We start from the raw sequence: 14,385 nt of genomic DNA on the forward strand, positions 1-14,385 counted from the left end.
TATATATATATATATATGGAATGAAAAATTAATGGTTATACAAAACCAACCACCAGACATGTCCATTGTCAATTTAACATCATGTACCTGCTCAGCAGAGGAAATTGAGGTGCTCAAACGTGGCTTGAATTTTTGTCCCTCCTCTCCATACAACTACGCCGAGACAAGAATCAATTTTGACAAATATATGCGTAAGATCCGCTTAAAAAAATTCTTTGCAGTCAATCCACCTAAAATGAAAGAAGATGAACCACGATTGGGATATACTCCAGTGGTCATAGAAGACATGAATATATTACAAGTTATCATACATCTAGAAAATGAATGGCAGGAACAGGAAGATATAAGTGATCCCCAGTGGGAACTTATGAATATCAGCACTGACTGGCCCTATAAGAGTAAACTCAAACTCAAGTCACGCTTTAATCCCATGTTGAATCCTGGTGGCAACATAGAGGCCTTTCAAGATCTCGTTATAAATGATCTCAAAAAGTTTAGAAGGACTAAAATCAGCATTTCCAACAACGTAACAAGACGTGAACAGGAGATCTTATCCAACATCTCAACATCAGAAGACCATATCATTAAACCATATGACAAAGGGACTAATATTGTCATTATGAATAGGTCAGATTACATCAGTGAAGCCAATAGACAACTAAAGGATCACAAATGTTATAAAATGCTGGATATGGATCCCACAATAGAAATGAATGACAAACTTTTCAAGGTACTCACGAAATGGAAGGAGAAAGGTCTATTGGAAGAAGAGATGTGTAAATATTTGCACCCGAAACATCCAACGATGCCCACTATCTACTTCCTACCAAAAGTGCATAAGAATAAAACAAGACCACCAGGGAGATCCATCGTCATTCTATGTGGGGCACTATTGGAAAATGTGTCTAAACTGGTAGATGAAACATTGATTAAATTTGTTACAAGTCTACCGTCATACTTACAAGACACGAAGGATTTCCTGAATAAAATTGACAGTATACCATGGGAAAAGACCTACCAACTAGCCACATTAGATGTAGCCTCCCTGTACACTTCCATTAATCACAAAGATGGACTACAGTCTTGTGAGTACTTCTTAAAGACAAGATCCTTGAACTACCTCGAGCATGGTAAAATTATTTTGTAAATGATCAACCTCTGCCTAACGAATAATAGTTTCCTATTTGACAACAAGTTTTATACCCAGTTGCAAGGCACGGCCATGGGAACAACATTTGCTCCTTCATACGCAAATCTAACGATGGGCTGGTGGGAGAAATTTGTAGTATGGGTCCCTTCTAATAAAGGCTTCACGGACAAAATTGTCCTATGGCTCTGTTATATAGACGATTTATTTGTCATTTGGGATGGACCCACAGAAGAATGGGGGGACTTTGTTAAGTCACTAAACTCAAACGAATACAATTTACAGTTCACCGATTGCCACAGCAAGACCACTATTGTCTTTTTAGACAAAACTGTAACTGTGGCCCAAGACAGTTTAGTGACTGAATTGTATCGTAAACCCACAAGTTCTAACACACCCCTCCATGCCAAAAGTAACCATCCAACATCGTTAAAATGGAGCATCCTGTATGGTGAATTCATTCGAATTAGACGCAACTGCTCACAATTGGAAACTTTTGACAAGGAATGTAAGTTTATGGCACAGAGGTTTCGACAAAGGGGCTATCCGAAAAAAGTGTTGGACCGCGCCTATTCTAAGGCACGACAGAAAGATCGTTCAACATTGTTGATGCCCAAGGTACAAATTGCAAAAGACATAGAAGAGACGGAAACGTGACTCATCTTGACATTCAGCAAAGCCTCCAAGTACATTCGACACATAATGCAAAAACATTGCTATGTACTTAAGCAAGATGAGCATTTGGGGCGCACCTTGGGGGCTAACATCAACATTACCTATAGACGATCTACCTCTTTGAAAGACAGCTTAGTCTCAAGTTATATGAGTCCCAAAAGTACATGTGTTCCCGGGTTGGCTGGGAGCAAATCCTGAAGGTTTCTATAAATGTACAAAGTGTAAGGTATGCAAGTTTGCTAAAAACATTAAGAACTATCAACATCCAATATTGAAAAATAATGTGAGCATAAAATCTAGAATTACATGCGACACAGAGTTTGTTGTATATGTCCTTACCTGCCCGTGTAACCAATGGTATGTCGGAAGTACGATTTGTAAGCTAAAATTGCGTATTTTACAACATCTAAAAGCAATTAAAAATATCGATCCGACATACCCCATTGGCTTTACATTTTCAAGAGAAACACGGAGGGAAATTGGAAGGCTTCGGATATTTTGGAATACATGCCATCACCAATCCTGTAAGGGGTGGAAATCGGGAACTCCTTTTAAGACAAACAGAAACTAGATATATTCTAGATTATGAAACAAAGAAGCCACATGGCCATAATCTGGATGAAGAATTATATACATTCCTTGGCACCTGATTGATGAAATGACATTTGAAAGTAGTTTGATGTATGATAAGATTTTAACAAAGCCCTAATTCCAACATGGTTGATTTAGTCCTTACCTCCTCAAATAGTGTATGGTTTTAGTACTAATGTAATGTCTAATTTAACTAATAGCCTCATGACATCGTAAATGCAGAACATATTAGTTTGCTTGCAGTTTACCTGGTAACTCTGCTGTCCACTAGTTCAAGGGTGCGTAGGTCTCTCAACAGATTATTTTTTGTATCATTTGAGAACTTCATGTATAATTAATCTCCAGTGAGGCCTGGACGCCCTTTATTTTAATATATTTTAACATTTATTTTCACATTACTTTTTCTCTTTTTTTCTGGCAGGGCTAGCATTTTATCTTTTGCTTAAATACGTTTGGACACTGGAACTTTACCACTTATATGCGCATTTCTCTTTCCAGAAGGGTAAATTAGAACTTTATATTGATGCAGCAAATCATGACATGTAATCTTTAACGTACCAAAGGGAAGCCTTTTATGCACTAAGCACTTTATTCCATATTGAAATGGAGAATTCTAATGAAGGTCATTAGATGCACTAAGCACTTTATTATCCGGAGTAACACTCCGTGGAGGCTGCTAGCACATAGCACTTTAACAGCATTAAGCTGTACAGAGCATATTTTGCACAGCAATTCCAAAAAGGTACTACTGCATTAGAACTTGTAATTTAAACATACTTGTGTCTTAAAACGAAGAGTTTGTGTGCACTATGCACTACAATCTTTTTTCGTTTTTATCAAATGGGTAAAATAACTGCATTGATTTAATTACGTTAAAAACTTAAAAATCAAAAGATTTAATATTTATGTGACTTGAATATGTTTCCATTTAGGTTTTAGAAATAGTCGTTTTGAACACATGTTCCAGTTAAGTCTATTAAAATATGTGCGTGTTTTTAACTTTTGAACCCAATGTAAAATGGCGGATATGTGAAATGAACAAATAAGAGAATGAGCGCGACTTTCTACACTGCAATCATAGAGTATCAATGTGGATAAATTGTCCTTCCTTAGTGTTCATTGCCCTGAACGTGAGCAAGCGGCCAGTTGCCGCGAAACGCGTTGTTTATCGTGTGTTTTCTTTTTCTGTCCTGGACATATGTCCAAATAAAGTATAATTTTTTGACTGAACCTAAATGGATTGCTGCCTCAGTGTTTTGCCGTAATTGTTACCAGCAGAACTGCTTCCTGGAGTGCCTACCGCTTTCCCTGCACTCGCGTACAGGGTTGAATATATATATATATATATATATATGAAAACACATTACAAAAACATCCCAATAGACAAGAACACCATGAGCAATATATAAAATCAGTCTACATTACCAGTGATTCCAATGTTAAAACATTCTATTAAATAAAGTAGGAACACAGCAATTAGCTCATTAATAGCTTTTTTTAATCTGATACCATAAACGCATAAAATGACGATTACCATCATTAGTAGTCATGAAACCTTAATTACCAGAATTTATAATCTGTTTGAATTTGTTATAGTTGCTATAAGCATTACTACTTCCACAACGTGCTTCGCTCATCGAATTCAATCAACAAGTGTAACAGTTTCATCCATGTCTCCCAAGCAGTGTGTACATGTTGGTAGATTTTCCTTCATGAGTGAAATTCTCCCCGCTTTGCGAGTCACCAGGCATTTTTTGCTGGACTTTTTCTCTTGAGCGAGTGGCAACCTTTTTCCACACTTAGTCATTCTTTTACTCTAACCGTGAGAACCCCTTTTAGGTCCTTTAATGGATTTCTGCTTTCCTCCATGTTTTCTGGCATCTACATTTTTATATTTCAGTACACTGCATTTTCTAACCAATGTTGATGGAAGTCCCTTGAGCTTTCCATTTAATTTCCCTTTGTTAACACATTACCAGGACAGGGGGGACACCCTTTTGTCCGTCCTGTATTTAATTTTGTGAAATCAGCACATCCCACTTTGTGTGGGGTGTTGAGGGGACACATTGTCTCCTTTTTCTCACTGTTCTTCAAGTCAGAAAAGTTTATCATGGGCACATTGGAGAGAAGGCCCCAATAGTGGAGGTTCATGATAAAAGCAAAAGATTTTGAAGTTTTACCAACTGGTCGTAAAAATACGAAACCAATGTTTGATAATAATCATTTTTGCATTATTATGAAAACTGAGGCATTGATATGTAAACAAATATTGTATTTAAACATACAATTAAGTCAGCCAGCTACCTCTGGTTTACAAAATCTGGGGCAATCCAGGTCATCCAGAGTCATGCATCTTGAATCAGTTTTATGAGCTAATAAAATGTGTTTGTGGCTTAGTAAATAAATGGAGTGGGCATGGATATGATATTTTATTTATAATCGCGCTGTACACAAGTGTTTCAGAGATACGAAGATTGCTTACCAAAAATATGTGATTTTCTGAATTTCCTGTGGTTTGTCTAAAGGAGAATTGAGAATTCACAGCACAGAAATGGAGATCCATCAACAACAGCAGTTTGCTATTGGATCATGTAATAGTGAGCAAAGGTGGTGACCAGATAACGGGCCATGAGAAGTCAAACCAAACAGCGCACGAGGAGGGACACCAGTATGATCATGGAAACGAAATGCTCCCCAGGCATTTTGGGCAAGTTTGAGCAGGGAGACCAAGTCTGTCCCCGAAAATAGCGCATCACCATAATCTAGACAAAGCTTAACAACACAGAACACATTCATGGGGAAGCCAAGCCCAGATCGGTGCTCCTAGTTTGTTTCTATGCTCAAACTTGCAAATTCGAGATGTTCTGCTGGCCCCCCCCCCCCTCAATTTCATCAGAACCCGTGGGGCTCCAAAGCCGGACAGGCATTATTAGTGAACTATTTTAAGTTTGAATTAATCACCACAAAGGATTACCTTTTATGCTGCTTACACAATGATCTAACATGTAAGTAATGTGTTTTGCGGGCATGGTGCGTTTGGAAAAAAGATTAATTTTAGTACAGGTCACGCGGGGCCATTTCTACGTGCTCCTGCAAAACCATTTAATAGTGTATTGTATGCAACAAACATCCCAGCGTTGTCGCTTGAATTCAAGCCTAGCATCCTGCATCTTTAAGGCCAAGTTGACTACTAATTCGTTTGCTTCAAAGTCTCACATCCTCTCCATCTTCCATTTCTAAACGCTTGCTGGCTGGGAGGGAGGGACGTGTAAGACTTCACCTATCTGACCCAAGAGCTCTTTCACTCCTGGTGTTTACACCGCTGAAGGTAATGCTTACCATGGCAAAGGCGTCCTGCCACTGGACCCAATGCTTACAACGCTCGGAGCTGCAACGTGAACCGGCAGTAGCCGCCGCCAACCTCACGGGATACCTGCAAAATACTGAAGTCATCGCATTGGCAGAACCCGAAGTTAAAACCTCAGGGAGAACATAAAAGGTGTCGGCTTTTCATTTAGTACAAGAGTTAGGATCAAACAAATCCAAAAGGCACATTCATTTTTGGCTTTTAATAACTGAAAAGAAAAGTCTTTATTGTGGTTTCAGTTAACTACAACACCCTCACAGTACAAGTCTAAATAGAAGTTGTGTGAATATCAGCCGTACATAAGCTGAGCTACATAAGCACGCTGCCCCCGAGCTACATACGCTGCTCCTGAGCTATCATCCCGGGAAGATATAGCCCTACTGGCAGAGGGAGGCAACAGCCACTTCACCTAGGGTGGCAAAAAAAAACAAACACCCTGGCTAGCACTGACCATTTTTAAATCAACCTCAGTCCGGCAATGGTTTTTCCTCTACAGAGATCAGGCATATCATCCCAACAGGGAAGTACAGATAACATTTGCTCAGATCAAGCTATTCCACTTTTAAGCGCCGACAGAGAATTAGGCAAAAGTAGCACACCTCATTTTAAGACACTTATCTCTAAGATCCTTGCTCAAACATGCAGGGAGCAAAAAAAAAAAAAAACTGATTCAGAACAAATTGAAAACATTCCTTGAACCAATAATTTAACCCAAGAACAACGCCCTGCCAAGTCTTCGGTTAAGGGATCGTACACAATCAACCATCTAGGATACGGTTGGTTCAGGAATACCTCCACCTGGTTCAAAAGGCATCCAGCATACATGACTTCATGCACTCAAATTAGTGGTAGCTCACAAGAGCACACCACACATCACTGAACCAAGGATATGCCAAACACAACCTTAATAAAGGCAAAAGACAGTCAGTACTTGATGAAGCCTGCATGGAAATGGCTAAAATGCAACAGAGTCAAAAATAATAACTAAATAAGCAACAGGCTGAACTCATGCCCAATCTCTAAACAAACAGCGGGCTTAAGCAGGGGTCGAAATTGGAATTCATGGACCAGGAGCTGGAAGTAGCTCCAGAGTGTCAAGATTTTCACCTCACCAGCCAGAAGTTACTCATCCTGACCCTAGGAACTATCAAAGTGAGGGCTCATAAATGAGTTCCGGAAGATGGTGTACATTTAATGGATCTGTGCGATGACTGCATTTTTTTCTGCGCAAAAGAAAATGTTGATTCTTTTCTACTGCATTTCACCACAGATATATGCAGGGGAAACCCCCTGCAGCCTCCCATACACCTCCCCATATTTATTATTAATTAACCCCCACCCCACACAGACATACATACATACATACATACATAACATATGCGACACAATGGGAGTGCCGAAATTCAATATTTTTTGAGCTTGCGCAGTAATGCACAAATGAATGGCGTAATTTCAATAAGTAGAACAAGAGGATTAAATAAGTATTTGTGATGGGATGCAGAATAACCACTACAGTGGCTTGACTGGTGTTCCAAGGGTGTTTATTCAAATGATACAGATTGGTTTAGGAATGTCTCGAATAACCTTTAGATCGGACCATGTTCTTGGCTATGATGGCGCCAGCGAAGTCCCGCTCTATCTCAATTCCCACGAGTTTTCCCCCGCCCTAGTCCAGACGTCATTAATAGGGTTAGCAGTATGGTTTGTGACACCCATCTGTCTTTTCTGCCTTAGTCTACTGAGGTTTCACTGAGTCAAAGGCTGCCTAACTCCATAGGGATTTTCTCATTCTCCCGGACCTAGCCCTGCTGCTTAGTATTCTAGGGGAGTTGTAGGGATGGTGCCTTCTTCCGCACTGTACCACTGACTCACCACACATGCGCAGACTCACCTGACCCTCCTCTGCACAGTGTCCCCAGATGTTCTCCTCCACAAGACTCCACTATCCCTGCGATGTTACACTCCGCCTTCCTATCGCCACCCTTCGACGACGACTCCTCGCCATTGCCACCTCTCCGCTACTACCCCTATGATGTTACCACTATACCTACTCCACTACCACTGCTTCTCTTGCTCTCGTCTCACTAGCACCCTCCTACACTACTACCAATACTACCGCTTACAGCACAACTACTAACATGGATTGCTGGGGACAGTTTTCCCCCAATTATTGTGGCCTTTGTATAGGCCTTTCTTTAATACAATCCCTGTTGGGTTAGTGGACTTCCTTCTTGTAAGCGCAGGCTCCAGCTGGTATACTAGTCTCAGCGGCACGGTCATCAGTCCATCGCTTGTTGGAGCAGATTTTTCCTGATGGGCCCACAGTTCTATGTGATTTCAATCGAGCAGATTTGGTTGAATCCAAATCAATTTTTTTTCTTTTAAGCCACTTGGCTACAGATGTATGCCGGGGGGAGGACCGCGCCTCCCACAAACCCAGATACCACTGCTGTCCGTCCCACCTTATTTATTATCCTTACCCAACTCCTTCAAATATATTTGCGGTCAAATTTGGCAAAATGGATTTGACCAAATCTCCTGCAATGAAACCTCCCTATCCCAGGTCTGCAGCTTAGGCATCCTGCTGCTGCCACACCGCACTACGGATAGGCAAAGAGGGCTGCTGACCAAATGCACTCTGGTACCAGCCAGAGCTTCTTGTGTCAGGCTCTCCCCTTCCCCTGGCAGGGCCTGTTCCACGGGCCAGTCACATAGCACAAGTAGATTAAAAGAAATTCAGAGATTTGAAAAATTACTTTTATATAATGATTGAATATTGGAGGCATGCACACGTCAGTATAGCCTCGGTTTTATTTTCAAACTGTGGCATGTATCCAAAAATGCACATGCCAATGGACACCTTTCTATTGATATCTTGCTCTGTCATTACTCATCAGTGCCACTACACCCATAATTCTGTCACTGAATCAATCTCTGTTGCGGTCCCTTTACTGCCACAGCACTTTTAGATCTGCCGCCAACTCTTTTTCTGTGATGGTGCTCTCTCTTCAAAAATGAGGAACTAATGCATGGCATACCACAAATGCAGCTTCCATATGAGATGCAAAGTAGACATTTTCGTCCATCATTTCAGTTTAACTGTCATCTACCCCTGTCCTAAAGTTCAATTATACACTTTTTCTAAACACATTTAACGTCTTACTAGGCTCTTCTAGCCCTATCCAGGAGTTAAATAGCCCCCACCCATTTCGAACCCTGCTTAAGATTCCAGGACCTCTCAGAAGAAATCCATGAGCACAGCTAACAGGTCTATGAAAAAGAGAAAACGTTAAAACAAGCAAAGGTGCTGCTATGTAGGCACCAGATAATACAATCAATAGCATATACTAATTCAAGAGGTGTATGGACATCCAGTTACGCCAAGCAGGTTCGCTCCCGCACCATCCGATATCCAACCAACTTAGAAAGAGCAATTGGCAGCGCTGGTCATAGGGCCGGATTTTTCCCGAATCCGTAAAAAAAAATCGTCTCCCCAATCTCGAGACTGGGAAATCTATTTGTGTTGCCGAAGCCGGGACTCGAATTCAGGTCCTCAGGACCAAAGTCGAGAGAGTTACATACTAGAACATCCGATTAGAACTTATCCCTGTTAAGATGGTACTGTGGCGACGGAGAATGCACTTCGTGAACAGAAACTAGACATCAGTGAAGACTTACAACAGTGGGTGGCGCTCACGGTGCCGCTATTCAATCCAAGGATGGACGAAACTACCACAGATGAAGCAAGTAGCCCGCAACCGGAGCCTAGCGGTGACAGACTCACAGAGTAGATTGTGGTCTTGGGAGGGTGGAAGGAAGGGAAGGGGATATTTGGGAAATATGACGAATATTGTTTTTATGATAATAACCAGTTTGGTTGATGTTTTAAAACCTAATAAAACAAATTAAAAAAAACAATAGAAGTACAGCTTTGTACGTTTAACAGATTTTTTCTAAGTAATTAAAAGTGCAAAGGCAAGGCTGCCCAAGCAGTGGTTCCATATTCACACTACAGCAATGTTCTCGAATTTTGTATGTACCAACCTGGATGCTAGCTTTTAAGAAAACACGCACGAGAGACAACGAATGTGTGGACGGAGAAATTGTGTGCAGCAGAGAAGTCGGGTGCAGTCGTCAGATTTGCGCTCGTAGCGGCAAGCATAAATTTTAAAAATAGGATACATAACAGGACTACATTATTTGCTTAAACTAGTATCTCGATGACAATTACTTATAAGTCCACTCTCCCCTACCCCCTTAATTGTCGCTCTGACAGATCCTTTATACATGTGGCAATATACATACATTCAATACATACAATTCAAAGATCACTGCATTTTGAAATCGTGTGACAAAATGTTAGAGTAATGTCCAGAATAAAATAGTATTCTGAAATAAAATCTTTTTTTACATTTAAAATTCAAATACAAAATGCCATTACACAAATAGGACTTAATGAGAAAAGGCACCTTTTCCAAGTAAAACCTTCAAAATGTACATAGGAAAAAGCACGGCTACTGAAAGCACTTTGTACGTAGGAGAGAGAGAGAGGGTGGTGTAGGTGGTCGGCATTGGTGAGAAGACCCTAGCACATAAAGAGGAACAGGCGCCTGGCGACCCTCTGAGTCAAAGCACACTGTATGGCATAGGAAAGATGCAGTTTCAAGTCTGGGATGTATGGATAAAAGACTACAGCATTTAAATAATTTTCATTAAACACACAGATTTTTTCAGCACAGTATAGCTAGCTATGCCATTCATTATATTTTCATGAAGGCAATACTCTGGAGCAGGAAAGGGCTCCTCTAATTAAATCATGGATGTGGAAAACAGCGAGTACGAAGCGTTGTTTGCACCAAGGAATGCTTTAATAGCAGAAGGACAAAAAAAAAAAAGCAGATTCGGATCCGACTGTTTTTGACGGCGAACAGTACATGTTAATGTGATATAGAATAGCACCTGCTGTGGTGCCCAATGCCATCTGTCAACAGGAGGTTAAAAAGGTAGCCACAGCAATTCTAAATGACCACCACTTAAAAAATATATACACTAAGCCACAATTGCCAAAAACACAGCCATTTCTATATCTTGGTTGTGAACATATAAAATCCATTGTAAAATAAATGTGAGAAATGATAAGAGGTGTAGCATCACCACTCAGTATGCTAAGTAAACCAGTTCCTTTTATTCATACGGATAAAACTAGCACCTTGCCTAGTAACAGCGATGGTGGAAACGCACCACATGGATTTCAGTTTTCATCATATTCGTATGGGAAATGTTTAATTCAAGTACATGAAAGGTTTTTCTTTTAAATTATACACAATATCATGTATCTCAGAAATATTAATTAAATTTTGCTCTTCTGGTGGTTTTGTAAATTGGGATTAAATTGAACATGAATTGTTTGTTTACAAAAAGGCCCACTATACTTCAAATAATGCAAAGGTGTTGCTTCTGCAATGCTCTTTTTCGGATGGTCACTTTTTCACATTAATTGCAGTTTGTCAAAAACAAAATTCTGTTAATATGTTGATCAATGGAACTCAGTCTATGGACAATATCCATATCAGAAGTAAATATTTCAATAAATCTCTTTTTATAATTACAACCAACCAACAGCCGGCAGATTTCATGTTAATTTGACTACCTGGCCAACCTAACGCAAATGTTGAAGTCATACGTTTTAAGGCATCCACATTTCAATTGTCTACGACTTTAATGTTGGGTTCATTACAAAATGTATGGCAAAAACTGCCTCCACTAACGTCATCATAATTGGTTCGACAATACTACACTCTAGATTCAATAAGATTAGAAAAGTGTGTCAAGATGGAAAATAAAATAATACATCAGAATGTATAAAAATCACTGGCCAACTATGTAATAGCATTTTTAACTCTTCAAAATGTCGTCTATCATACCATATCCAACATCTGAGAACCCATTTAACTAATACTAATCAGTTATCCTTCAATTAGTCTGATAATGAATTGTGAGGGGTCAGTAATGCGAGGTGGACAACTGCTTGTAGTTTTCTCAAGATAAAACATTTTATTAAAAATACAGTTTGTGCAAATAAAGCCTTGCTTGCCCTACTCTATCAGGGGATTCCCTACCTAGTCTAAAGACTAAGGGAAAAACTCGTAACACAGGTAAACAGGCCCACACTTTAAACAACACATTCAAAGAATAACAATAAAGCAACATAATATATTACACACAAATTTAACAATGTTTGGATGACCTTCACCTATCCCAGGACAATCCCTTCCACAGGTTTTTAAGCCAACTTCAAAATGTTGAAAAGGAAAGAACAGTCTTGAACCCGTTTGTTACGCTGGTTTGTCTCATGTTTGTTAACTTGCTTCTCCATTATTGTATCTTGTTGTTTTATTGTATTTGGCTTAAAGCGCTATATAAAATTAATAAACATAAGTTCCAAGTAAAAATAAAACGTTTAAAAAAAACGGGGGCGTGGCTAGCCGCGGGATGAGAAAGACGTAGGTCTCCTCGGCTCCCGCGACTGCAACAAACATCCTGGTAAAATCGCCTGAAATTCGACGACACAAGTGCTGATAACACATCCGTGTGGTGTCGGACACCCTTGGGCACAAACGAGGTGTAGAGCAGAGGCAACCGCAGCCGATTTCAAGAGAAACGACCACAAGAAGTTTGGAGGCGTACAGCATCCAGGGCCAAAATGGCCGCGGGCACGCACGGATGAACGCACTGAAGCAGAGCAGCAAGGCTGCGCTGCAACGGAACCCAGCCTGCTACTGATCCACAGACTACATCGGAGGAAGAGTGCGGTCCCAGTGAGGCTCCAGCGGTGTCCCACCCCCACCCCCTCAACTGCCAGACTACAGCAGACCCGTGCGGATGTGAGGGCGGGGCGCGTATCCACTCGCGTGTGACGCCCGGGACCCCCGCCAACAGCGCTGCTACGTGAGAACGAGGGACGTACCTCCCGAGTGGCCCAGCGTGTGAGGAAAGCCTGCACGCCACCGACAGAGAAGAAGTGCCGGTGCGGCTGGGAGGCGTGGGTGAGTGTCCCCACCCGAGCCCTGCTCCCGGTGACGACGGTGTGCAGGACAGCCCGGGGGAGAGTTGGAGGGCTGGGGGTGATCCGCTAGAGCCCACGCGGCCCCGTCTACTGGCGAACTTTGCAGGCGCCGCAAACCTAACAGCACATACGCGGCCCCGGACTGGAGGTGTGCTGCCACAAGCCACGGAAAGAGGCTCCCTGGGGGCGTGAGCCTGTGTGGGCCCGTGGCACAGAATACCCCCGGAGCGAGACCATGCGGCAACAACTGCCGATCAACCGGGCTGGCAAAGCACACAGCACAAGAGGTGTACAGTGGGGGTGAAGTGCTAATACTGATCGGGCCAAATAGCCCACACTGGCCCACAAACTCATGCTGTATCTAGACCCTGGAGGACCACCACTCCCCTAAATAGTTGGCCGAGTTGCAGTGGAACAACATCAGGAGCGGACTCCGTGGGGTAGCACCAGCCCGTGCTTCGCCAGGCCCCCCTGCAGCGAAGACACACCGAAACATCCTCAATTTGCATTATTGAAGAAGGACTAGACTAGACGTGAGGGGGCAGTACCCGAAGTAGGAGTAGTAGCTGGAATACGCGGACCGCTCCCAGACCAGCCCAAGCTGTGGTCCCCTAAGCGCAATCACAACGTCTACAGGATGCGGTCAGAGCACGAATACAGCAAGCAGTGAGATGATAACACCTACAAAAGGCCAAGCACGCAGAACCATACGCAACTAGTGATATTGGTACCATGAGGAAAGACAAGTCAAGGAAACTCCTCGCACAAAGCAGGATGGATCAATACACCATCCCTCCACCCCAGGCGTCAGACCTCCACCCGCAATCCGCGGACGAGATGGAAACTGACCAGGGAATTCCATTGAAGGACATTATGGCTGCGATAGCCGACACCCATACATCGATGGAGCAGAAAATGGACGGGATAAGTATGGATGTATCCCTCCTCCGACACGATCTCCAAAAACTAACGGCACGCACCAGGGAAGCTGAACATTGCATCTCCAATACAGAGGATAGAATGCATAACATGCAACAGCAGCTCCAAAATGTCAAAACCAAACTGAAGGTACTGGAGGACAGAATTGAAGATGGAGACGGCAGAGGGGGGGGGGGGGGTGTATATATATATATATATATATATATATATATATATATATATATATATATATATATATAGCCGGGAAGGAGCCACGAAAGGCTGACAAAGCAAGAATAAATCCAAACGCGTTCCGTGTCTAAACCAGGAAGGCACGACAGAGACCAGAGGAGCAGGTCAGGAGCAGTCCGGGTCGAAAAGCCGCGAGTAAGCAAACAAGTCCAATGAGGGAGAAGAGTCGCAATCCAGTAGCCAGGCGAAGGATCGGAACCAGGATAACTTTAGCAAACAATAGTACGGACGTAACCGCGGTAGCGAGTAAATGCTAATTAGCAGCAAGTGTCCACGAAAGACGGCGATTTAAAGCCGTATGGGGGCGTGTCTCATAGCACATCTGTCATGTACAAGCCGTGTCAGGTGACACGGGTTCTGCCTCTGTTT

At 42.1% G+C, this 14,385-nt stretch overlaps 1 protein-coding gene across 4 annotated transcripts in view; it reads right to left on the bottom strand.

Moving 5' to 3' along the window:
• Positions 1–14,385, bottom strand: part of CUEDC1 (CUE domain containing 1) — a 1,053,353-nt gene that overhangs the window by 951,692 nt on the left and 87,276 nt on the right. Inside the window, exon 1 of one of the 4 annotated variants that reach the window (XM_069614647.1) lies at positions 88–109. The exons of the other annotated variants lie outside the window; for them this stretch is intronic. The gene's annotated coding sequence lies outside the window, so the exon portion shown is untranslated. Of the gene's footprint in view, positions 1–87; positions 110–14,385 lie in introns of those variants that run through there. 4 annotated transcript variants of the gene reach the window in all.

The sequence above is a fragment of the Ambystoma mexicanum genome, chromosome 9 (genome assembly GCF_040938575.1).
Source record: "Ambystoma mexicanum isolate Mex_15411 chromosome 9, UKY_AmexF1_1, whole genome shotgun sequence".
In the NCBI taxonomy this organism is placed as follows: domain Eukaryota; kingdom Metazoa; phylum Chordata; class Amphibia; order Caudata; family Ambystomatidae; genus Ambystoma; species Ambystoma mexicanum.